The sequence below is a fragment of the Canis lupus genome, chromosome Y (genome assembly GCF_048164855.1).
Source record: "Canis lupus baileyi chromosome Y, mCanLup2.hap1, whole genome shotgun sequence".
Classification (NCBI taxonomy): domain Eukaryota; kingdom Metazoa; phylum Chordata; class Mammalia; order Carnivora; family Canidae; genus Canis; species Canis lupus.
In genome coordinates, this window is record NC_132877.1 from 5,797,890 (window position 1) to 5,821,334 (window position 23,445).

Below are 23,445 nucleotides of genomic sequence, written 5' to 3' on the forward strand. Positions count from 1 at the left end.
GGGGGGTGGGGAAGGGATACAGTAACAAAGCAGCAAGTTTAGCATGTTCATGCCCTGTCATTAACCTGCCCACCACTGTGGGCAACTGACACTTATGTCCCACAGGGAAGCCAGTAAATGGTACAGCATGCTGCCTCAGTTATCTCAGCTCCCCCACAGCCCTACTCCTCCCCACCCCCGGGAATCATGTATTTAAGGCGAATCCCTAAAAATTATTGATTCTCAGCTCTTTCTGGGAGGTGTTAATCCCCATTACTTTCTACCTAAGGTTTGGCCAGAATGGCCTTCAACATTTTCAGTTCTAGGGGGAAAAAAAAACAAAAGAAAGGGAACAAAGAAATGCAGATAGTGGCAGCTGGTTGCCACATGAAGAAGGTCAGAGGGACAGGGAAGAGGGCTGGGTATCTGCTATATCCTTTTCTAGCGTTGTTGGGATGGGCGTTGATGGCATGCTTCCATCTTTCCCTCACTCACTGCCCAGCACACAGAAGGTGCTCAATAAACATCACTTTTTATACCCCTAGCTCCCTTTCTTCTGTGTTCCTGAAGCATCCCAACTGTGGAACTTGGTAACCTTTGCTGACAATGTATAGGCTGCACATACATGAAAGGAAGGGCATTTTAAAATGAAGCAGGGGTGACAGAGATACTCTATGACTCAGGAATTACACCCCTAGCTATATGTACCCCAAAAGAATGAAATGCAGTAACTGCAACAGCGCCTCCTACATGGGTGTTCACTGCAGCATTATTCATAACAGCCAAATGGTGGAAACAACCAAACTGTTTATCAACACCTGAATGGATAAATAAATGTAGGGCATCCATACAATGGAGTATTGTTTGCCCATAAAAGGGATTAAAATACTGGTAGGTGCTTTAGCATAGATGAACCTCAAAAAACATTAAGGGAAATGAAAGAAGCTATTCACAAAGAAAGTTGCCATATCGTAGGATTCTATTTATACAAAATATCCAGAATTGGTAAATATATTAAATCTATATAGACAAAAAACAGATTAACAGTTACTAGGGACTAGGATGGAGATAGGGTGGTATGTAGTGACTGCTTAAATGAGCAAAGAGTTTTGTTTTTGAGAAATAAACTGTTGGGGAACTAGACAAAGGTGATGGTTGCACAACCTTCTAAATATAGTAAATGCCACAGAACTGTTCACTTCAAAATGATTAAAATAGTAAATTTAAATTTTATGTGCATTTTATCTCCTTTAGAAAAAAAAAAAGAAAAATGACTCTCTTGATGTCAGGAGATCAGATTATTCTTGGAGCATAGGATCAGCTTTTCCCATATTTCTGGAAGCAGAATGCAGGGAAAATTGCAGAGTTAAAAAGTAAGTAAAGTGGGTCTGAATGTTAATTCTACTCACTACTAGCCATGTGAGCTTAGATAAAGGTTTTCGGTGGTGGAGTATCCTGTTCTGTAGAATGGAGATGCCTGCATCCCAGGACTGTTTGGAGGCACAATAGGAGGAACACATGAAAGCTCCTAGCACACAGCAGGACCTTTAATGACTATGGACAGATGGCCATCCTGACCTTGGTGGTTTCCTCCTACTCAGCAGTGTTCCTGGCTTTTCCTCAAGTCCAGAAGTAGCCTCATCAAAAGCTCACACTCTGCAGGATGTATCCAAAAGCTGCTGCAGTTTTTGTGGTCAGGCTTCTCTAGGTAAAGGACTCTTATATTGAGATACACTGTCCTTCACTGATGAACAGCAGAAGAGCCAACTCTTCACTGAAGGACCAGCAGTGCAACAAGAATACATACCATTCAGGTGATATTTTCAGATGGTGCAAGTGACCACCTATGACAACAGCCTCCACTTAACTCTGAAGATTGATTTCACAATCCTGGTCTTAAAAGAGGCCAAAGCAAGGTGCTAAACAAGAGGCTGAAACAACAGATCACACATTTTGTTGCCTTCCAAAACCTTCACCCCTCAGACATACTTGGCTAAGTTTACGGTCTTAACAAAGGTCTACACAGATACACAGTTAAACTTAGTGGATCCCCTTTAAGCCAATCCATAAAACCCATGGATTAAGACCCCAAACTTCCTGTAGCTTTGCCAACCTTCTTGGTCTCCCAGGAATGCCTGTAAAATGCAGAATCTTTGCAGACCAGTGAGCAGTAAAAGCTTCCCCGACAATACCATCCATTTGCAGATTCCAGCTTCTGCCGGCTGCTTTAAAAGGCATCACAGTTGCTGAAAGATATCTGCCTTGTTTTTTAAAACTTTTCTAATAGGTCACAGAGGTCAGCCCCCAGCTCTAGTACAAAGTTCCCATCAAATTTAGATGATAAAGAATTTCCTTGCCACTATCAATTTGCCAGCCTTAACAGGAATAAGCAATATTGCTATTAAATTGAAGAGGTAGTTAAGAAATAATCAACAGATCCATTTATTTTATTATCTTTTTTCAACTGATCCATTTAGAGTAGTGGTTCCCAATTTGGGGCCATATGCACCACCAGAGGACCATGGGTAATGTCTGAAAACATCTTTGGTTGCTGAAACCACGTACTGGGGTTGCTACTGGCATCCAGTGGGCAGAGGCCAGGGATGTACCACCTACCATGCACAGGATAGCCTCCCCCACAAATAATGTGAGTCTCAAATGTCAACTATGCCAAGGTTGAGAAATCCGAAATTTTTGGAACAACCCAATAATTCAAACATTTATCTCACTGCCCCTCAAATGAAAAACCACGATGCAAATTAGTTTTTAAATATCTGTTCATTCATTTATTGATTTATTCATAAATTTGTGTCTGTGCTGAACCTAACTAGAATTTCTTCGCAGGCTGCTCTAAGGCCACTGAGTTGGTTCTTTCATCCAGCAGTTTGCTAGGAGAAGAGAAAACCCTGTGTTATCCCAAGGATAACTGACAGTGCCATCAAAAGCAGAATTCCAGCAACATAGTTTGGATTTTTTTAAAGATAAATCAGATTTATACAATAAAATATCAGGCTTTTTATTTTATTTGGGTCATTCAATTTCAGGAGGACACGTATCAGCACATCACCTGAACAAAAGAAAATTAAAAGTGAAATGTTTATTCAGGGAATGAAGTTGGTCCCTACGTATGGGCTGCATCCTCAGAGGGGAGAGGTCCCACCATAATGGGGCCAGAATCCCTTCCAGACTCATAAAGGAGAAACAGAATGGTGCTGCTCAAGCGTGGCGTGTATCAGTCACCTGGAGAGCCTGTTACAATGCAGATCCCTGGGCCATCCCGAGATGCACAGATAATGAGCTCACATGGAAGCGGAAGCCTCTATGGGGTGAAGTCTCACACAGTAATGCAGACATCAAGTGAAGAGATGTGTGGATCAGGAGCACAGAGTCCCCTAGCAGCTTCCTGTACGTCTGTACTCTGGGCTCAGCTGCTTCTTCCCAATACTCTAATTGGGTTTTGTGGCACACCGTGTGGAATGAAATGTAAATTCAGGGGCAGAGTTGAGACAAAAACCACAAAGCATAAATGGGGGAAGAATGGAGCCCTGTGGAGCAAGTATGTTGGTGTGGACATGGGTTTAGAGTGTGATGGTTCCTGTTTCACCCTTTCCATAAAGAATGTCCTCAGGCAGAGACGGCCTGATTATTAGGATTGCCATCCACAGCTTTGTAAACCTGGGTACTGCGTGGGGCATCTACATGGCGCAGTCAGGTAAGCAACCAACTCTTGATTTGGGCTCAGGTCCTGATCTCAGGGTGGTGAGATCGAGCCCCACATTGGGCTCTGCACTCAGCAGAGAGTCTGAGATTTCTGTCTCTCCTTCTCCCTCTGCTCCTCCCCATTGTGAGTTCTCTCTCTCAATAAATCTTAAAAAACAAAAAAACAAAAAAACTGGGCAGTGGGTGCTGCCTATGCATCTGTGAAGCATTATGCTAAAGAGATTGACGTTAGTCTGTATTTATGCAGAAATTATCTGTCAACAACCAACCAAAAAGAATCAATGCACATGCTTATCACATTTGGAGCAGAAGGCTGTGAAACCAAGCAGGGGTCCTGGAAGTATCTGCACAGTCACACTGTGGGGGTGCTGCTTTCTCCATTACGGGGATCCAGGAAGGTCCATCCTGCATATCCAGACCAGGTTGAAGGAACAGACAATCCCGCAATCACTCACACAAGCCCAACCACGATGAGATCCCATGAGTGGTACTGGCATAAACTTTTGTTCCTTTCCTGGTGGTGGTCTACCTTCCCTTCTGCTGATCACAGGCTGAGGAAGATGACAGGGCTGGGAAACTATTTGTGAAAACAGGAAAGATGTGCTGCTAGTACCTATTTTCCAAGAAAACAACAAAACAAGCAGCATAATCAATCTTTTGTATATAACATTTCAGAAATCCTCAAATGGATATAGTTCTGAATATGGAACACCAAAGAAACAGTAAGTACCTAACAGCCCAATGTCATATTGGGGAGAGAGAAAATCAGAGATCAGGGTTTTTTTCCTTTTTTATCATATATATAGATATATATCTATATATATATATATCATTATCTGCATAATTCCCCCTAAAAGTTTTCATGTACTGATAAAGAAAACATACACAAAAAAGAAGAGAGTTCTAGTTTAAGGGTCTGTTACACCTGTCTTTAGGGTTGGTACGAAGCCTCTATATGGCTCCACAAGCATGGTGCCAGCAGCTGTAAATACCAGATTACAAATTATCTGTAAGATTCTACTATGTGACATGTATGAGTCTGCCCAGGCTGCCATGACAAAGTACCACAGACTGGGTGGCATAAACAACAGAAATTATTTTTCTCACAGTTCTGGAGGCTGGAAAGCCAAGTTCAGGATCTCCACAGGGTTGTTTTCACCTGAGGCACCTTTCCTTGGCTTGCAGGCAGTTACCTGCTCACTGTATGCTTAACTGGTCTTTTCTCTGGCCATGTGCATCGCTAATGTCTCTTCTTCTTACAAAGATAACAGTCCTGGAGTAGGGCTTCACCCTCAAGACTTCATTTAATCTTTATTTCCTCTTTAAAAGCTTTACGCCAAAAAAAAAAAAAAAAAAAAAGCTTTACACCCTAATATAGTTAGCGTTGAAGGTTAAGGCTTCTACATATGAATGGACAGTGGGAAGATAGGAGACACAATTAGTCTAACATAAGGTGAGGGATTCAAACAAGTATGAAACTCTAATCTGTCCTTAAGGATGTTATAGTCAACGCAAGTTCCTGATCTATAACATAACCAGGCAAAAAAATATAAGCTATGGATCTAGACTGAAGCTCAAAAAAGAAGAGACATATTTTAAGCTTTACTACAATTGTAGCAAATGTAGACTCACTCCCCCCAAAAAAGGAATACAAGAGGTGCTTACTTTTCTACACACAGCAAAGGTCCATTTTAACTATAAAGACGCCTTTTAAATCAGTGACTAATACAATGATGGAAATAACCACAGCATACAAAATTAGAGCAAATAGCACGTGGACCAAGTTTGTTTATGATAGCTTAGCAAGACATCTGATCTCTCTCTTAACTCCAAACTTGGAGGGTTGATCCTTTCCACTGTCTTAAGTTGTCAAGGGGAAGACTCAACTAGCAGAATGTCTGTGTAACTGCAAGTTTTACTAAGTGACGGAACTTCTCAGTTCTACGTTTATAAGTCCATCCTCACAAGATAATATGAAGATCAATTAATCTAGTGCTCATGGAATATACAGATTTAGAGCTGGACTCTGAAAATGCACCATAGACAGATTTAGAGCTGGACTTCATGCCCAGCTACACAAATTCAGTCATAACTGGCTGGGTTTGAGAAAGTTAACATTATTGGTATCTCTCCTTCAGTGACCTTGTTATTGAAATACCTGCCAGTTCTCCACTGTCCACTCTAAATGAGATACCTAATGGCCTGTGGTTCCTTCAAGGTAAGTGAAAAAACAGACTTTCTCACATACTGAATAACTACCTTTGTTTTTAACTTCCAAGGGAGCCGACAAAGGTCTTTCTCCCTGGCTTGCCAAAGGAATGGTTTTCAAACCTGGATGTTTAACCCCAGATGCATCCTTTCTGACAACTTGACAGGCTGAAGGTCACAGGGGAATTAGCCCACAGAAGCAATGCCTGAGAACAGAAACCGCCAATTTACTCAGCAGGGTAGACTCTCAGCGGGGATGCTGGGTGGGATTGGAAATATGAAGATGCCTCAGGGGTAGTAGGACATACCATTCTTCCACTCATCCTGTTCCACCTGCTCCCAAACACCTTCGTATGCCAAGTGAGAAATAATGTACCAGTCCTTTTACATTCCTGTTCTCTTTAAATGGCTATTTCTGTGCCTTGACTTTGGCCAGGTCAAGACAAAGAAATCAGCATGGATTAGAGAGGTAAAACTTCACTCAGGGTGATGGGAAATATTACCTAGGATTGATTGGACAATAAATGAAATAAAAGCAAAATGAATAGTATTAAATGAAGATGTTTATAAAATATCCCAACAAGGAGATTCCTCTAAACCTAATATAAATGACATTTTTCTAAAGCATTTACCTCTTGTTAACTCTATAGCAAGACTCAAGCAAGATTAAAGATTTACTCAGGAGCATGCAACCATCAATTGGGACTAATGGGAGGGAACCCAACCCAGACTCCTTCTAACTCTAGGCCCCCAGTTCCCTTTTCACAGAGCATGTGATATTCAAATCTTGCTCCCTCCCTGCCTCACCCTCTCTCATCATTTCTCTATTATCTCTCTATTATCTATCAACCATTATCTATTATCTACCCATTAATTATCTACCTATCTATCTCTATCATCTACTTACCTATCTTAGCTAATATTATCTATCAGTACCTGAAATAGGTAAAGGTTTTAAAATCACACTTTTTAGAATTGAACTAAGTATCATAAGCTAAGTATGCACAGGTAGGACCTTAAATGGGACAGAGCTTAGTGATTCCTGTCTTATTATTAAACTTGTTCTGTAAATTGAAGCAGATGCTAAACCTGGGTTTAAAATACATCTGATCTTAGCCTAAAATCGGGCAATACATGAAAATCCAAACAAATAAACAAACAAACAAAAATCAACAAAAAACTTTAATGGCTCTTGACCAATACTTAGTACAGCTGAATTTCTATCCAATCTGGTCATATGCTAACTTCACTGTTTTGGCCAAGTTATACAAGGTCTACAAACCTCAACTTCCTATCTGCAAAACAAGGGTGTCTTGCTAGATTAGTCCTAAAATATCTTGAAGCTCTTAATTTCTATAACTCTCTATTAGTCTCATTGGGTCTTCCCCTTTGCAAACACTTCATAACGTTGTCCATCCTCTGAAAAATGGTAAAAATGAATAGAATTTGTAAAGTAACACAGAAATTCCAAAAACTAAGACAAAGTAATCCTTAGAACCACTACTATATAACTATAGTTAACATATAGAACCACACAGGAAGGATTTTCTGAGGAAGATGATGATATATAAGTTCATAAAATTATACAAATACACCAATTGGCACACAGTAAAAAGCCAATAATACTTCTCAAATAATTTTCAAAATGTGCCTTTGTTGATAAAGGAAAATGATTTTTCATTTACAATATTTCTTCAAAAAAAACATCACTCAAAATGTATTTTTATAATTGCTTGTCAGCAAATTATGAAAAACATAAATCACCTTGATTCATTTAGAATAACCCCAATTCCAGGTGACTGGGTGGCTCAGTCAGTTAAGTGTCTGACTCTTGATCTCAGCTCAGGTCTTAATCTCAGGGTCGTGAGTTTGAGCCCCACATAGGGCCCCACACAGGGCACGGAGCATACTTAAAACAAAAAATAACCCCAATTCTGTGGCTGTTTAAAAAAATTATATTCACACTTGTTCCAGAAACTATTTAAGATGGCTTGCTGAGGTAACTGTATTTAAAGGAAAAACCTATCTATTTCACAAGTCTTAAAAAGAGTTCCAAAAGACACTGTCATATTCCTAGGTATGAAAAAATGCCTTATGTCTAATTAAGGAGCCCTAACACCATGCAACATTTTCTTGAAGCATATAAATCAACCCACACACAATGTCTGTCTCATGACTAACCCCACATTCCCATCTCCTGTTTCTGGCTCTTTTTTAGCACTAACAGACATGGTGCCTGACCTTCACGCACTTATGCTGTAATTGAGGAGATAAAATGCATACACATAAAATAATTAGAGCACAATTAAGTGATAAATGTCATATGACTATGAGTACAAAGCTTTGCAGAGAAAAGAGAGGACACTGAGTATTTAAATAGCTGAAGAAAGGAGTGGGTCCCTGAAAAAGGTGAGAAAATGAGCCAAACATCGAGTCAAGAATAAATGTGGCATGCAAAAACAGCAATGAAATACCTGAAGAGACAAAATGTGGAGCGGCAGCCAATGAGGATGGATAAGTCGGCCAAGGTGGGGGCAACTGATACTGAACCTTAATAACTGACCTAAATTTTTAGAGGCAAACATTGCATTTTTATCCTTGCCTTAAAAAAAAAATGTACAGTATATTCTCTATGGAGTGAAACTTGTTCAATGGGAAATGGGAAATTTCTCCTCCTTTTGGGCACCTGGGTGGCACAGTCAGTTAGGCACCCGACTCCTGGTTTTGGCTCAGGTCATGAACTCAGGGTCCTGGGATGGAGCCCCATGTCAGGCTCCATGCTCAACGGAGTCTGCTTCAGGATTTTCTCTCCCTCTGCCTCTCTCCCCACTTGCTCATTCTCTCTTTCCCTTAAATAAAAAAATCTCTCAAACAAAATGTCTCCTCCTTTCTCTATACCATGGACAATTCAAGGTGGATTTCCTACTTGCAGATCTATCAGTCAATCCTACATATCTTCTGAACACATATTCAGAGACATGTGCTATGCCTCTTTGTGGCTTATCATGAACTGGTAGTTACTATGACTCAACATCATATCCCACCGGTTTACAAATTTTCTTTCCTCATTCCCCTTTGTTTCTCACACTCATGCCCCAGACTTACCCATCTACCCCAACCCTCACCGAATCAGTACTTTAATATTTAACACAGTTTCTTCCCACTTCCACTTCTCCTTAATTGGACAGAAAGTTGTCCTAGTGATGGGAGTAAACAAATACTGTCTAAAGTTGATAAGCCAAGCTATAGAGGCTTATTATATTAAAGTATAAAGGTAGTTACCAGAAAAAATACATAGCCTTAAATTTCAGAAAGCCTTAAGTTTCTTTCTGGTTTAATCAGAAAGAGCATGTATGAAGCATACAGATCACATGGCAAACACTGAAAATAAAACATATATTACAAACAGTAATCATAAAGTAATATAAAGTGACAGAATTAAGACCAAGTGAATCTGTTTATCAATAAATATAAATGGGATAAACTCATACTAAAAGGAAAGGACTTCCAACCTGGATCAAAATTTAAAACCTAGTATATGTTATATGTAAGCATGCAACTAAAGCAAAATTATATCCATAAAAATACATATAAGAAAATCTAAAGAAAGAGAAAATATAGGTCTGGAAATGGATATCTCACTAACCTAAAATAATGCAGAATAAATAAACCCAAGGCAAGCCATATTAAATAGTAAAGGGTACAATCCACTCTAATTATCTGACATGAATCATTTTGCATCTAACATAATATCAACATTCCAAAAACTGTAGGGAGTACAAGAAAAATATCAAATGAAATTCAGTAGTGATATGAGTACTCTCTGTATGTCCTGGAGAAACCAAACACAGGGCATATTATTATCAGTTCCATCTCTATAGCAGTGGTATCTGAAAATGCCTTTGGCATTACAGTAGAGAATATTTTCCTTTACGTTCAGACAATATCAAACAATGAGGTCCTTATCCACTTCTTTTGTACTTACTCACTTGGCCACTGCTATATTCTATTCCAGCTGCAGTTTCTCAAAAGATTAAAAAAATCGAGAAGTCTACCATTGTTGAATATGTGTGTGTGTACTTGCCCATACGTAAATGTGTATTGTAATGTTTAGTAGTTGTATTTTTAAATACAGAAACCAGCACTAAAAGATCTTCACAGTTCTTAAAATTAAACTTTAAATAACTTCTTACTAAAGGCTTTAAGAGTGCTCCAAAAAAATATATGGATTATATATGTATACAGACATACACAGAGACATATATATTCAAAATCTAAAGCTGAACACAAAGTTAGTAGGAATCTGACTAGGTTAGTTCAAAATTTGCAGATTTGCCTCATAATCTCTATGTTTTATAATACTCCATTAGTAAATTCTGAAACTAATGCTTTCCTAATAAGAATATTTACATACTGCTTTATCATTTGCATGATCTTTGTGTACAAACTAGCATTTGTTTTCTTAAAAAAAGTAATTGAAAATTTATTAAGAAATTAAATTGAAAAAAAAAAGAAATTAAATTGAAGGGGAAATTAAATTGAAATATAACTAAAAGGAGATTGTTAGATCCAGATATAGAAAAATACAGGGACAAGAAGTAACCAGGCCCATTGGTGTGTATGCAGGGAGGGGTCTCTGAAAACAGTGCTCCAGAAGCATGGTTTACCTCCTTTATTACAGAAAAGTACCCTAAATTGGAAGAAAAGAAGTGCTAGTCTCAAAGACCTCTGAATTATGACCTTAAACACTTTTTATGTTTGTCATATGGTTTCCCTTTTATTTGATTGATCTCCAGGAAAACCAGACTTTTCTCTCATATGTCCCTGAGACTAATTATGTCTAATTATGTTACTAATGTCTATCTCAGGCTCACAAAATGCTGTCTGAATTTTAAACTCATTCCAAATATTTCCTCTTCAATGTAACTGTTCCCACAGTACTTTAAAATGTATAACCCTCTTCCTCTTTTCACCCTTTTAAGGCTTTTATTGGTCATGGGAAATGTGCCTTATATTGTAGTTGTTTGGGAAGTCCTATTCCCCATTACTCTACATCACAAGGTAAGGGATGGTTTCATGTATTTCTGTGTAATATGGACTACTCAATGTACACTGACCACATTGAATCACACAAAATGGAAATAAATGGAGCTTTTTATCTTAAAATAGCCCTTTAAAATAGAAGAAAAATAATGAAAAAGCCCCAAATTATACAGTGTTTGAACCTGAGTAGTTCTGCTAAGTGGTATTTTTATGAAGCCTAAATGCCCTGTTCTACACTCATGAGAGACAAGATTGCAAATAATTGCCCATGCCTCACAGAGAGACGTAAGTAGGCAATTCAGATCTATTAGTTTTTTTCTTGCTTTTTTTCTCAAAACACAGAAATAGGTTTATAATTTGCATAATAGAGGCCAGTTCCTTTCTAAATTATATGTAGACAACCCTGGTATGTGTATTTTAAATTAGTTAACGTCTTTATTGAATCTCAGGATGTATTCACAACTCTCTGTTAACTCGAATGGAGTTTCTGTTGTGCTTTTCACCCTGCACAATTGCAGGTTACTACAGAGAATGGAATTCAGAAGTCAGAAAAACCTCTTTCAGAAGTGTGACTTCAAAGTAATAGAACTTATATGAAACAATATAAATAAATGGCAACTCAATCACCACAGTGGCATTGCTATTGTCCAAATGCTAAAATGGTGAAATGCTCTTTGTAACATTATGAGTTAAAACAACGTACAGTCTACCCCCAAATTACGTTAAGAATTACAATCTGGAAAAATCCAACGTATACTAAAATAGGGTGAAAAAATTTGCTTTACATGCAAAATTGTGTAATTCTAGCTTCAGACAATTATAAAGTTTTCTTTTTTACTTATCTGTATATCAAATGCCATCTGGATGATCATGCTGCATCATTTAGTGTGTTTGCTGGATGCTACTCCCACCTCCATCAGATGTACTGTAATCCTCCAATCATCAAGACAATAAAAGACTACTCCAGAAGTTCCCTGGGGGAAACCACCAAGCTTAATTACAATTCACTGCCATATAATGTGTCACATTTGATTTTAGTGTAAAAACCATTTTTGGTTTGAGCAACTATTTAGTGTTTATGTATAAAGTTTAAATAGTGAGAACAATGTGGTTATTTCCAAGGCATTAAACATGCTAGGGTTGGCCAAATTGCCAAAGGGATATTGTAAAGGAAAACCAAAGCTGGAGGCTTTGGTCAATTGACCAATTTTCTTTGGTCAAAATTCTGGACTTTAAGGTGTATTACAAAGCTATAATCATCAAGACTGTATGGTACTGCCACATAAACAGACACATAGATCAATAAAACAGAATACAGAACTCAGAAATGGACCCTCAACTTCTATGGTCAACTAATTTTTGACAAAGTAGAAAAGAATATCCAATGGAAAATAGTCTCTTAAGTAAATAGTGTTGGGAAAATTGGACAGTCACATGCAGAAGAATGAAAATGGACCTTTTTTTTTTTAAGATTTTATTTATTTATTCCTGAGAGACAGAGAGAGACAGAGACACAGGCAGAGGGAGAAGCAGGCTCCATGCAGGGAGCCTGATGTGGGATTCGATCCCGGATCTCCAGGATCACGCCCTGAGCTGAAGGCAGGCGCTCAATCACTGACCCACTCAGACGTCCCTGGACCACTTTCTTATACCATAAACAAAAATAAATTCAAAATGGATTAAAGACCTAAATGTCAGACACAAATCTATCAAAATGCTAGAACACAAATCTATCAAAATGCTAGCAACCTCTTTGACCTTGGCCACAGCAACTTCTCACTATATACATCTCCAAAGGCAAGAGAAACAAAAGCAAAAAAGAACTATTGGGACTTCATCAAGATAAAAAGCTTTTGCACAATAAACAGTCAACAGAACTAAAAGGCAACCTATGGAATGGGAGAAGATTTTTGCAACTATCTTATCAGGAAAGAGGCTAGTATCCAAAATCTATAAAAGAACTTATTGAACTCAACACCCCCCCCCCCCAAAAAAAATCCAGTCAAGAAATGGGCAGAAGACAAGAACAAACATTTCTCCAAAGAAGACAATGCAAGCTGGTACAGCCACTCTGGAAAACAGTATTGATGTTCCTCAAAAAGTTAAAAATAGAGCTACTTGATGACCCAGCAATTATACTACTAGTTATTTACCCAAAGGATACAAACACAGTGATTTGAAGGGCCACCTGCACCCCAATGTTTATAGCAGCAATGTCCACAACAGCCATAATATGGAAAGAGCCCAGATGTCCACTGACAGATGAATAGATAAAGGAGATGTGGTAGATCTATATAATGGAATATTACTCAGCCATCAAAAAGAATAAAATCTTGCCAACTGCAATGACGTGGAATTAGAGAGTATTATGCTAAGTGAAATATGTCAGTCAGAGAAAGACAAATACCATATGATTTCACTCTATGTGGAATTTAAGAAACAAAACAGATAAACACAGGGGAAAGGAAGGAAAAAAATAAGATGAAAATAGAGAGGGAGGCAAACCACAAGGGACTCTTAACTCTAGGAAACAAACTGAAGGTTGCTGGAGGGGAGAAGGTTGGGAGGATGGGGTAACTGGGGGATGGGCATTAAGGAGGGAATTTGATGTAATAAGCACTAGGTGTTGTAAGCAACTGATGAATCCCCGAATTCTACCTCTGAACTAGTAATAGAGTGTATGTTAATTAAGTTGAATTTAAGTAAAACATTTAAAAAAAATCATGCTGGGCTCTGATAAGCATGCATGGTGTGTCCCAATCGATTAGAAATCTGTCCAGTATGAATGGGTTTCTGTCATTGAGAAATGCCACTAGTATTTGATAAACAGCAGAGACTGGACTTCTGAGCCATACAACTGCCTTGGAGCTACATTATCCTTCAGATAACAAATGCATTTCTAACCGCATGCAGAGACAAGTGTTCAAAAGCAGCTGCCCATTCTTTGGGACTCAAAATATATTCAATTCTTTTCATGCAGGATTTTTTTTTTAAGGTTTTATTTACTTATTTGCAAGAGAGAGATTGAGAGAGAGAGACAAGCAAGGGGAGCAGCAGCAGAGGGCAGAAGGAGAAGCAACCTCCCTGCTTAGCCAATGTGTGGCTCCATCCCAGGACCCTGAGATCATAACCTGACCTAAAGGCAGATGCTTAACCAACTGGCCACTCAGGCACCCCCATGCAGTAGGATTTCTTGTGACTCCAGAACAATCTGTGTAGCTCAAAGATAAAGAATAGCCCACCATACTTAACAAGTTTCAACATAAACTGTTTTCATTATGGATGAGACACAATACATACACTTAATGGACATTCTTAAGCAAAGCCTCCCTGTCATTAACAGTCTACTTGCTATTACAACAGAAAACTAGTACTTTTGGGGAAAAAAAAAAAGATGCCAAATTATATGTTGTAAAGTTATATAGTAGAGTCATAAGTTTCAAACTATTTGCATATTTCTAGCATTGCATCAGAGCACAGTGATTCTGTGCAGTTGAACAAAAAAGGCAGGCACATTTAAAAAATGTATCTGGTCGAGATTTAAAATTCAACTAAAACATTTTTTTACTCTGAGAAGATGGAGGCAAAATTATGGATTGTCATATAACATATGTTTCAGCAGTATTGGGTCACCTTTAACAGTATGTCTAATTAATGTATTTAAGTATACAACAGAAAACTAGCAAAATATGTTATGTTAGAGTATTGAAATTGGGTCATATTTCACATAGCCCAGAAGCAGCTTGTTAAGAGAGCTGTAAGCTACCTCTGTATGAACTGCAGAATATATTTTTATGTACATATTTTCCCTTGTTTTCCTTTTTCACAAATATAGATATTTAAGTACCAGTACTGGGTGTCCTTAGAATAGACATTTTTTACCATAAAGAATAAAATCACTATCTCACAAGAACAGAAAAAGTAAGTTGGAAGTTTTACTAATTTATAGTCAATTTAGATGATCTGTATCAAATATTCTTATCCTCAGTAATAAAAATTTGTGTTTAGTTTAGCTGTATTGAAGAAGCAGATGTTTTTGTTTGCCTGGAAAATTGTCCAATTATCCCTATTCATCATTTGACATTACCTCTGAAGACTGACTAAACAGTCTACATTTTTCTCAGTTAAGACAAACACTGAACAACATTATAAACCAAGTTCACTGAATTGACATTTATAGAAGATGTATATATAAACCGTAACTGAATAATACACATTCTTTTCAAGGACATTTGGAACATTTTCCAGGTCTGACCATATACTGGTCCATAAAACAACTGTTAAGCAACTAGAATCATACAGCATGTTCTCAGACCAGAACAGAATCAAAATAGAAATCAGTCACAAGATAATATTTTCAAATCCAGCAGCACTCTTTTAAATAATCAAAAGGCCAAAGGGGAAACGATAAGGGAAGCTATAAAATATTTTGAAGTAAACATTAAGGAAAAGAAAACATATCAGATTTTGTGGAATATAGCAGCTAAAGCAGTGCTTGCTTACAAAGAACAAAACTGCAGTGTCATTGAATGAATGTGCTTGTCAATTTTTCCAACTGTGTGCCAGTTTATCCTCACTCTCTGCCTTTTAGGAAAATACTATTGTCTCCTGAATTGAATTAACATAAAAGCACATAATTTTTTCTCTCTTATGCATAATATTATGCCCTTCACTACAGACTACTAATGTGCAGCTTGCAGCTATAGAATTGTCTAGCTGTGTTTTGCTATTGCTGGTATATTTCTAGATCTTTGCTGTCATTTTATTGTCTTTCAATCTAACAAAAGCTGGATTTTGTTTTACTTTCTTTCTTCTTCTACTTGATTGATTGCTTAAGGAACAAAATCTGACATATAATCTGATTAAAATGCCAAACACTTGCACATCTCATCTTCTTCAGATGTGCTTAGAAAATATCTCTTATATTAACAAAGTCATTCATTGTGCATCATTATGTTTAACCCACCCCCACAGCATAGAATATAAGGCTGTCAGGAAGACCAAACTGAAGGTTATTGTTCACTTTCCATCCCACCAGAGCCTCAGATAATGATGGCATTTATGCAATCCTTCATCTGAAGAGTTATAAATAGGATAACAAAGGCCTTGGCTGGCCCACATCATTCTTTAGACGTAACTGACATCATCAGCTTCTTCTACCAACCCAGCATAAAACAAAACTCAGTACTTCCCATCTCAGGGAATGCCATCGTAATCTGAGGAAACCCTATGAACACAGATCAAGCCTCAATGTATGCAGCAACAATGAATCCCAGACTCTTGCTGCCTGACAAGACCATGCAGACAAGCTGGTTCAGTGAGTTTCAGCCTGTGCTATGAAAGCCCACTGGAGTCTGTGCAGTTTCTCTGGCAGCCTTCTAGGAGATTGGAGCATGAGACAATGGCCACCACTTCATGCAATCATCCAGCTTCATGCAAAACTACCTCTGGTTTCCAGAGCTTTTGAGTGAGATTGCCTAAAAACAAGTATCCTCTAGTCTTCTAGACACTGTGTGCAGTTTCTGCTGATTTGTCCTAAGGTCATTTTGTTAATTAAAGACCTTTTCAGAGAGGTTGAAGGATCCTAGACTCACCTCATCCCACAAACACAACTAGATAACTATGAAATCATCCTAAATACCCCAGAAGTTGACCTGAAGACTGGTAGAACAAACTCCACAACTAAAAGTAGAGAAGAGGCCACATCGAAGAATATAAGAAGTATGGAGAGAAGCAGACAGTGGCCACTGCAGTAGGGAGGGAGCCACCATTTCGGAGAAGAGCAAAAGACAGACTAACACACAGGGAGCACATGGGGAAAATGATTTCCCATAGTAATTGGCTTGGAAATCGAGAGGTGCTGAATTTTATGACTTCTGGCAGGTAGCAAAGCTTAAATTAAAGCCTGGAGTTTTATTTATTTTTATTTTATTTATTTTTTTGAACAGATTTTATTTATTTATTCATGAGAGACACACAGAGAGAGAGGCAGAAACACAGGTAGAGGAAGAAGCAGGCTCCATGCAGGGAGCCCAATGTGGAACTCGATCCTGGGACTCTGGGATCATGCCCTGGGCTGAAGGCAGGTGCTAAACCGCTGAGCTACCCAGGGATCCCCAAAGCCTGGAGTTTTAAAAAGTCAGCGTGCATGGCTCTGAAAGAGCTCAGAGAGGGGCTACTCTTGGAGGGAAGTCAGGCAAACAGCCTAAGGACACACAGCATGGAAACAGTGATCTGAAGAGCACCTGGGGAACACAGTGAGGTTATTCACTTGTCTTACATGCATTCCAGAGAGACAGCTTTCCAGGAGAGACTCCTCGGGGAACAAAGAAACTGGCCAGCACCGTTTCCCTCTCCCCTGCCCCTCAAGATAAGCACAGGGCCAACTGCAGGAATCAGCACAGAGGGGACACTGACTACTTGACTTGCTTACACCAGTCCCACCAATCCACATTCTGGTAGAACCATCCATTCCAGTCTCTCTTGCCTTAGTTCCAGTGTAGCAGTGCCCCTTCCCCAGAACATTTGCCCAAACCCCTGCTCACACTCTGTCTTCTGATGCAAGAGTTTTGCAGCAAAAATAGTCAATTCTCATGGCAATGGCAACAGGTCTCATGTCATAAGCAGACTAGAGCACATCTACTTAAAACATGCCACATTCAGCCCAGAAACTAAACACTGCTCATAACAGGCAAAGACAACCTCTGCAGATAACTAGACTGAGGGATAAAGCAACCAGGAAAAAACAGCAGAGCATACACAGCACACATCGTAGATACTTTAGGAAGCAGAAGGCCCTGGGGAACGGGACATTATACAGCAGGACACTACAGGACCTCTTCTTCATAAGGCCATTACCTTCAAGAACAGGAGATGGAGCTGGCTTTTTCAACACAGAAATAGGCACAGAGACTTGGACTAAAGGAGAAGACAGAAAAATCTATCCTAAATGAAAGAATAGGACAAGGCCATGGCCAGGGATATAACCCAAACAGATATAAATAACATAACTGATAGAGAATTTAAAATAATTATCATATGGATATTCACTGGACTTGAGAAAAGAGTGGAAGACATGAGTAAGACCCCTAACACAAAGATAAGGAATCATATAGCAAACATAAAGGATACAATAAACAAAATGAGAAACACACCTAATAGAATCAACAGCAGGACAGAAGAAGCAGAGGAATGAATTAGTGACCTAAAAGGCAGAGTAAAGGAAAGTAATCAAGCTGAACGAAACAGAGAAAAAAGAATTATGCAAAACAAGAATAGACTTAGAGAAGAACTCAGCAACTCCATCAAACAATAATGTTCATATTACAGGGGTCCCAGAAGAAGCAGAAAGAGAAAGGGAGGCAAAAATGTATTTGAAGAAATAACAGCTGACAACTTCCCTAATCTGAAGAATCCTCTGGACATCCAGATCCAGGAAACAGAGAACTCCCATCAAAGTCAACAAGAGCAGATCCACTCCATGGCATATTGTAATTAATATGATAAAATATAGTGATAAAGAAATAAATCTTAAAGCAGCAAGACAAAAGAAGACAGTAACTTACAAGAGAAATGCCATAATGCTAGCAGATTTTTCAACAGAAACTTTGCCACCCAAAAGGGAGCAGCATGATATATTTGAAGTGCTGAAATGAAAAAAACTGCAACCAATAATATTCTACCCAGCAAAGCTATCATTCAGAACAGAAGGAGAGAGAAAGAGTTCTCCAGGGGGGAGAAAAAAAAAAAAGTTTGCCAGACAAAAGTAAAAGAGGTTCATGACCACTAAACCAGTCCTGCAAGATATATTAAAGGGGACTGTTTGAGTAGAAAAGAGAGAACAAAAGTGACAGTATAAAGGTAGGAAACACAAAAGCAATAAAAATGAATATTTCTGTAAAAGAATCTATCAAGGGACTCACAAAATAAAATGATATAAAATATAATGACATATACCTAAAACATTGGAAGAAGGATAAAGAATGGGTTCAAGATTAAACAACTCAACTTAATATAGACTGCTATATGTAGAAGATCTTACATGCAAACCTAGTGGTAACTATATATCAAAACCACTAATAAATACATAAAGTATAAAGAGAAAGAAATCCAAATATATCACTAAAGAAAATCAGCAAAACATGAAAGAGAAAGACAAGATCAGAGAAAATCTTCAGAGACAACCATAAAACAAATAATGACTATATATATAAAATTACTTATGGACTAAATACTCCAATCAAAAGACAGCATGAGGGGCACCTGGGTGGCTCAGTCAGTTAAGTGTATGACCTGAAGGTGGTGAGACTGAGCCCTCTGTCAGGCTCTATGTGGAGCCTGCTTAAGATTTTCTCTCTCCTTCACCCACCCTCCACCTTCCTCTCAAAAAAAAAAAAAAAAAAAAAGACATAGCATGACAAAAGGGATAGAAAAGCAAGACCCATCTATATGCTGCCTATAAGAGACCTGTGTTAGACCTAATGACACATGTAGATTGAAAGTGAGGGGATGGAAAAACATTTATCATGCATATGGACATCAAAAGAAAGCCAAAGTATGAATACTTGTACTGGACAAAATCAACTTAAGGGACTCCTGCGTGGCTCAGTGGTTAAAGTGTCTGCCTTTGGCTCAGGGTGTGATCCTGGAGTCCCAGGATCGAGTCTCACATTGGGCTCCTTGCATGGAGCCTGCTTCTCCCTCTGCCTGTGTCTCTGCCTCTCTCTCTCTCTCTCTGTCTCTCTCTCTCTGTCTCTCTCTCTGTCTCTCATGAATAAATAAAACTTTTTTAAAAATAGACTTTAAAACAAAGACTGTAACAAGAGACAAAGGACAGTATATAATAACAAGAAGATTTAACAACTGTAAATATTTATGCATCCAAAATGGGATCCCCAGATACATAAAACAGTAACAAACATAAAGGAACTCAGTGAGAATAATAGTAACATTAGGGGACTTTAGCAGCCCACTTACAGCATCTTTAGATGATAGATCATCTAAACAGAAAATCAACAAGGAAAAACGGCTATGAATGACACACTGAATAGATAGATTTAACAGATATATTCAGGATATTACAATCCCCAAATCTCAAGTAAACAACCTGACCTTACACCTAAAGGAGCTAGAAAAACAACCACCACCAAAACCTAAAACTGGAAGAAGGAAAGAAATAATAAAGATTAGAGAAGAAATAAATGCTATAGAAACTGGAAAAAAAAAAACAATAGAACAGGGGTGCCTGGGTGGTTCAGTCGGTTAACTGTCTTCTTTCAGCTCATGTCAGGATCTCAGGGTCCGGGGATTGAGCCCCACATGAGGCTCCCTGCTCAGTGGAGAGTCTGCTTCTCCCTCTCCTTCTACCTGCTGCTCCCCCTGCTTGTGCACGCTCTCTCTCTCTCTCTCTCTCTGTCAAATAAATAAATAAAATCTGGAAAAAACAATAGAACAGATAAATAAAACAAGGAACTAGTTCTATGAAAAAATTGATAAAACTGAGAAAGCTCTAACTCTCAGCAAACAAAAGTCCAAGACCAGATGGTGTCACAGGCAAACTGTATCAAACATTTAAAGGAGAGTTAATACCTATTCTCAATTTATTCCAAAAAATACAAAAGGAGGAAAATGTCCAAATTCATCCTATGATGACAACATGACCTGATACTAAAACCAGACAAAAAATCCATTACAAACAAAAGAGAACTGCAGGCTAATATCCCTGATGAACACAGATGCAAAAATCCTCAACAAAATAGCAAATTGACTTCAACGATACATTAAAAAAAAATCATTCACCACCATCAAGTGGGATTTATTCTAGGGTTGCATAGGTGGTTCAATATTTGCAAGTCAATCAATGAGACATATCACATCAATAAGAGGATAAGAACCATATGATCATTTCAAAAGACACAGAAAAAGCACTTGACAAAGTACAATATTCATTCATGATAAAAACTATCAACAAAGTAGGTTTAGAGGGAACATATCTCAACATAATAAAGGCCAATTATGAAAAATCCACAGCTAACATCATACTCTAAGGTGAAAAACAGAGCGCTTTCCCCTAAGATCAGGAACAAGACAAGGATGTCTATTCTCACCACTTGTATTCAACATAGTACCAGAAGTCTTAGCTACAGCAACGAGAAAACAAAAAGAAATAGAAGGCATCCAAATCAATTAAGAAGAAGTAAAACTTTCACTATTTGCAGATGACATAACACTATATATAGAAAACCCTAAAGACTCCACACACAAAGAAAAAATTGCTAGAATTGATAAAGAAATTCAGTTGTGGGATACAAAATTAGCATACAGAAAGAAATCTGTTGTATTTCTACACATCAATAATGAAGCAGAAGAAAGAAAACTTTAGAAAACAATCTCATTTACAATTTTACCAAAAAGAATAAAATACCTAGGAATAAACTAACCAAAGAGGTGAAAGACCTGTACTCTGAAACTTTTATAAGACACTGATGAAAGACATGGAAAGACATTTCATGTTAATGGATTGGAAGAACAAGTATTGTTTTTTTTTAATTCATAATTTTTAAAAAAAATTTTTTAAATTTATTTATGATAGTCACACAGAGAGAGAGAGAGAGAGGGGCAGAGACACAGGCAGAGAGAGAAGCAGGCTCCATGCACCGGGAGCCCGACGTGGGATTCGATCCCGGGTCTCCAGGATCGCGCCCTGGGCCAAAGGCAGGCGCTAAACCGCTGCGCCACCCAGGGATCCCTTAATCCAGAATTTTAATTATGTACATAAATAGCAACACGAGAACCAGGAGTTCTAATGCTGGACATTATCTCTAGGTGAAAGGATTTCCGATTAGTCCACTGGTAGTATGGTATCACCCAAGATAACAAAGAAGCCTGGTATAGTTTTTCCTGAAGAAGAAAGCCAATTTACTACATTCAGTACTGACTTCTCTGCCATTTTTCTGTAGAAAACGCATGGAGTTTCCAATGTTTACCTATAACTTTTGAAAGTTCTCCTTCCACAAATCTTCTACGACTATGTATCCTCGTAAACCCCAGTCATATAATTTCTCCCCACTGGACAAATACGATGGCTTTTTGTGGATAATAAAGAGAGGCAGCTAGTCCCATGAACCCAGGCGGATACACCAGCTTCTTTATTTTTGACCCTCTAGCCAAAAGAAGTCCAACAATGCCAGCAAAACCAATAACACCAAGTCTTGGAAAAAATCCAGGAGGTGCATTTTGTAGATATTCATAGCTGTCTAACCCCCATTGAACCAAGCTCTGCATCTTGGGCTTTATTTGTGAGTACATTTCCTGACACCAACTCGTATATGGCTCGCAATAATGTCGGAGATGTGAAATGCTTTCTTCAAGCTGGGTCCTTGGCTCCTCCACATATTTAGATTGACCCTCAGGAACCGAGTAGAGTGAAAGCTCATTAACCTTCACAGAAGTTTTGTGAGGTGAGTCCCTTTTAGGTGACGCATAGACTTTAAAGGTGAGCAGACTCAGGCTGGCTGGCCCCACAGACCTCCGAATTACCTTGAACATGTTGCTGGCAAAGGTGGCTCCAGCCAAGAACAAGTATTATTAAAATGTCTATACTACCAAAGCAATCTACACATTTACTGCAATCCCTATCAAAATACCAACATCATTTTTCATAGAACTAGAAAAAGTAATTCTAAAATTTATATAGAACCACAAAAAGACCCCCAAATAACCAAAGCAATCTTAAAAAAGAGAAGCAAAGCTGGAGACATCACAATTCCAGACTTCAAGTCATATTACAAAACTGTAATGATTAAGACAGTACGGTACTAGCACAAAAACAGACACACAAACCTATGGAACAGAATAGAGAACCTAGAAATGAACCCACATTCATATGGTAAAATACTCTTTGACAAAATAGGAATAGGAAAAAGACAAGCTCTTCAACAAACGGTGTTGGGAAAACTGGGCAGTAACATACAAAAGAATGAAACTGGACCACTTTGTTACACCATAGACACAAATTCAAATGGGAAGACCTCAAAGTGAAATCTTAAACCATAAAAATCCTAGAAGAGAACATAGTAACTTCTTTGACATTGGCCATAGCAATTTTTTCTACACATGTTTCCTGAGGCAAAAATAAATTATTGGGACCTCATCAAAATAAAAAGTTTATCTGATAAAGGGTTAGTATCCAAAATATATAAAAAACTTTATTTGGGATGCCTGAGTGGCTCAGTGGTGGAGGTCTGCCTTTGGCTTGGGGCATGGTCCTAGAGACCTGGGATCAAGTACTGCATTGGGCTCCCCATGGGAAACCTGCTTCTCCCTCTGCCTGTGTCTCTGCCTGGGTCTCTCATGAATAAATAGATAAAATCTTAAAAAAAAAAAAAAAGTTATTCAACTCAACACCCAAAAAAACCAAAAAATCCAATTTAAAAATGGGCATAAGACATGAACAGACATTTCTCCAAAGAAGATATCCAGATGGTCAACAGACAA

General features: G+C 38.3%; 1 pseudogene; it reads right to left on the bottom strand.

Annotated features, from left to right (window-relative positions):
* Nucleotides 1–21,719: 21,719 nt before the first annotated feature.
* On the bottom strand, nucleotides 21,720–22,515 carry LOC140629020 (MICOS complex subunit MIC26 pseudogene; annotated as a pseudogene).
* Between the last annotated feature and the right edge of the window lie 930 nt (nucleotides 22,516–23,445).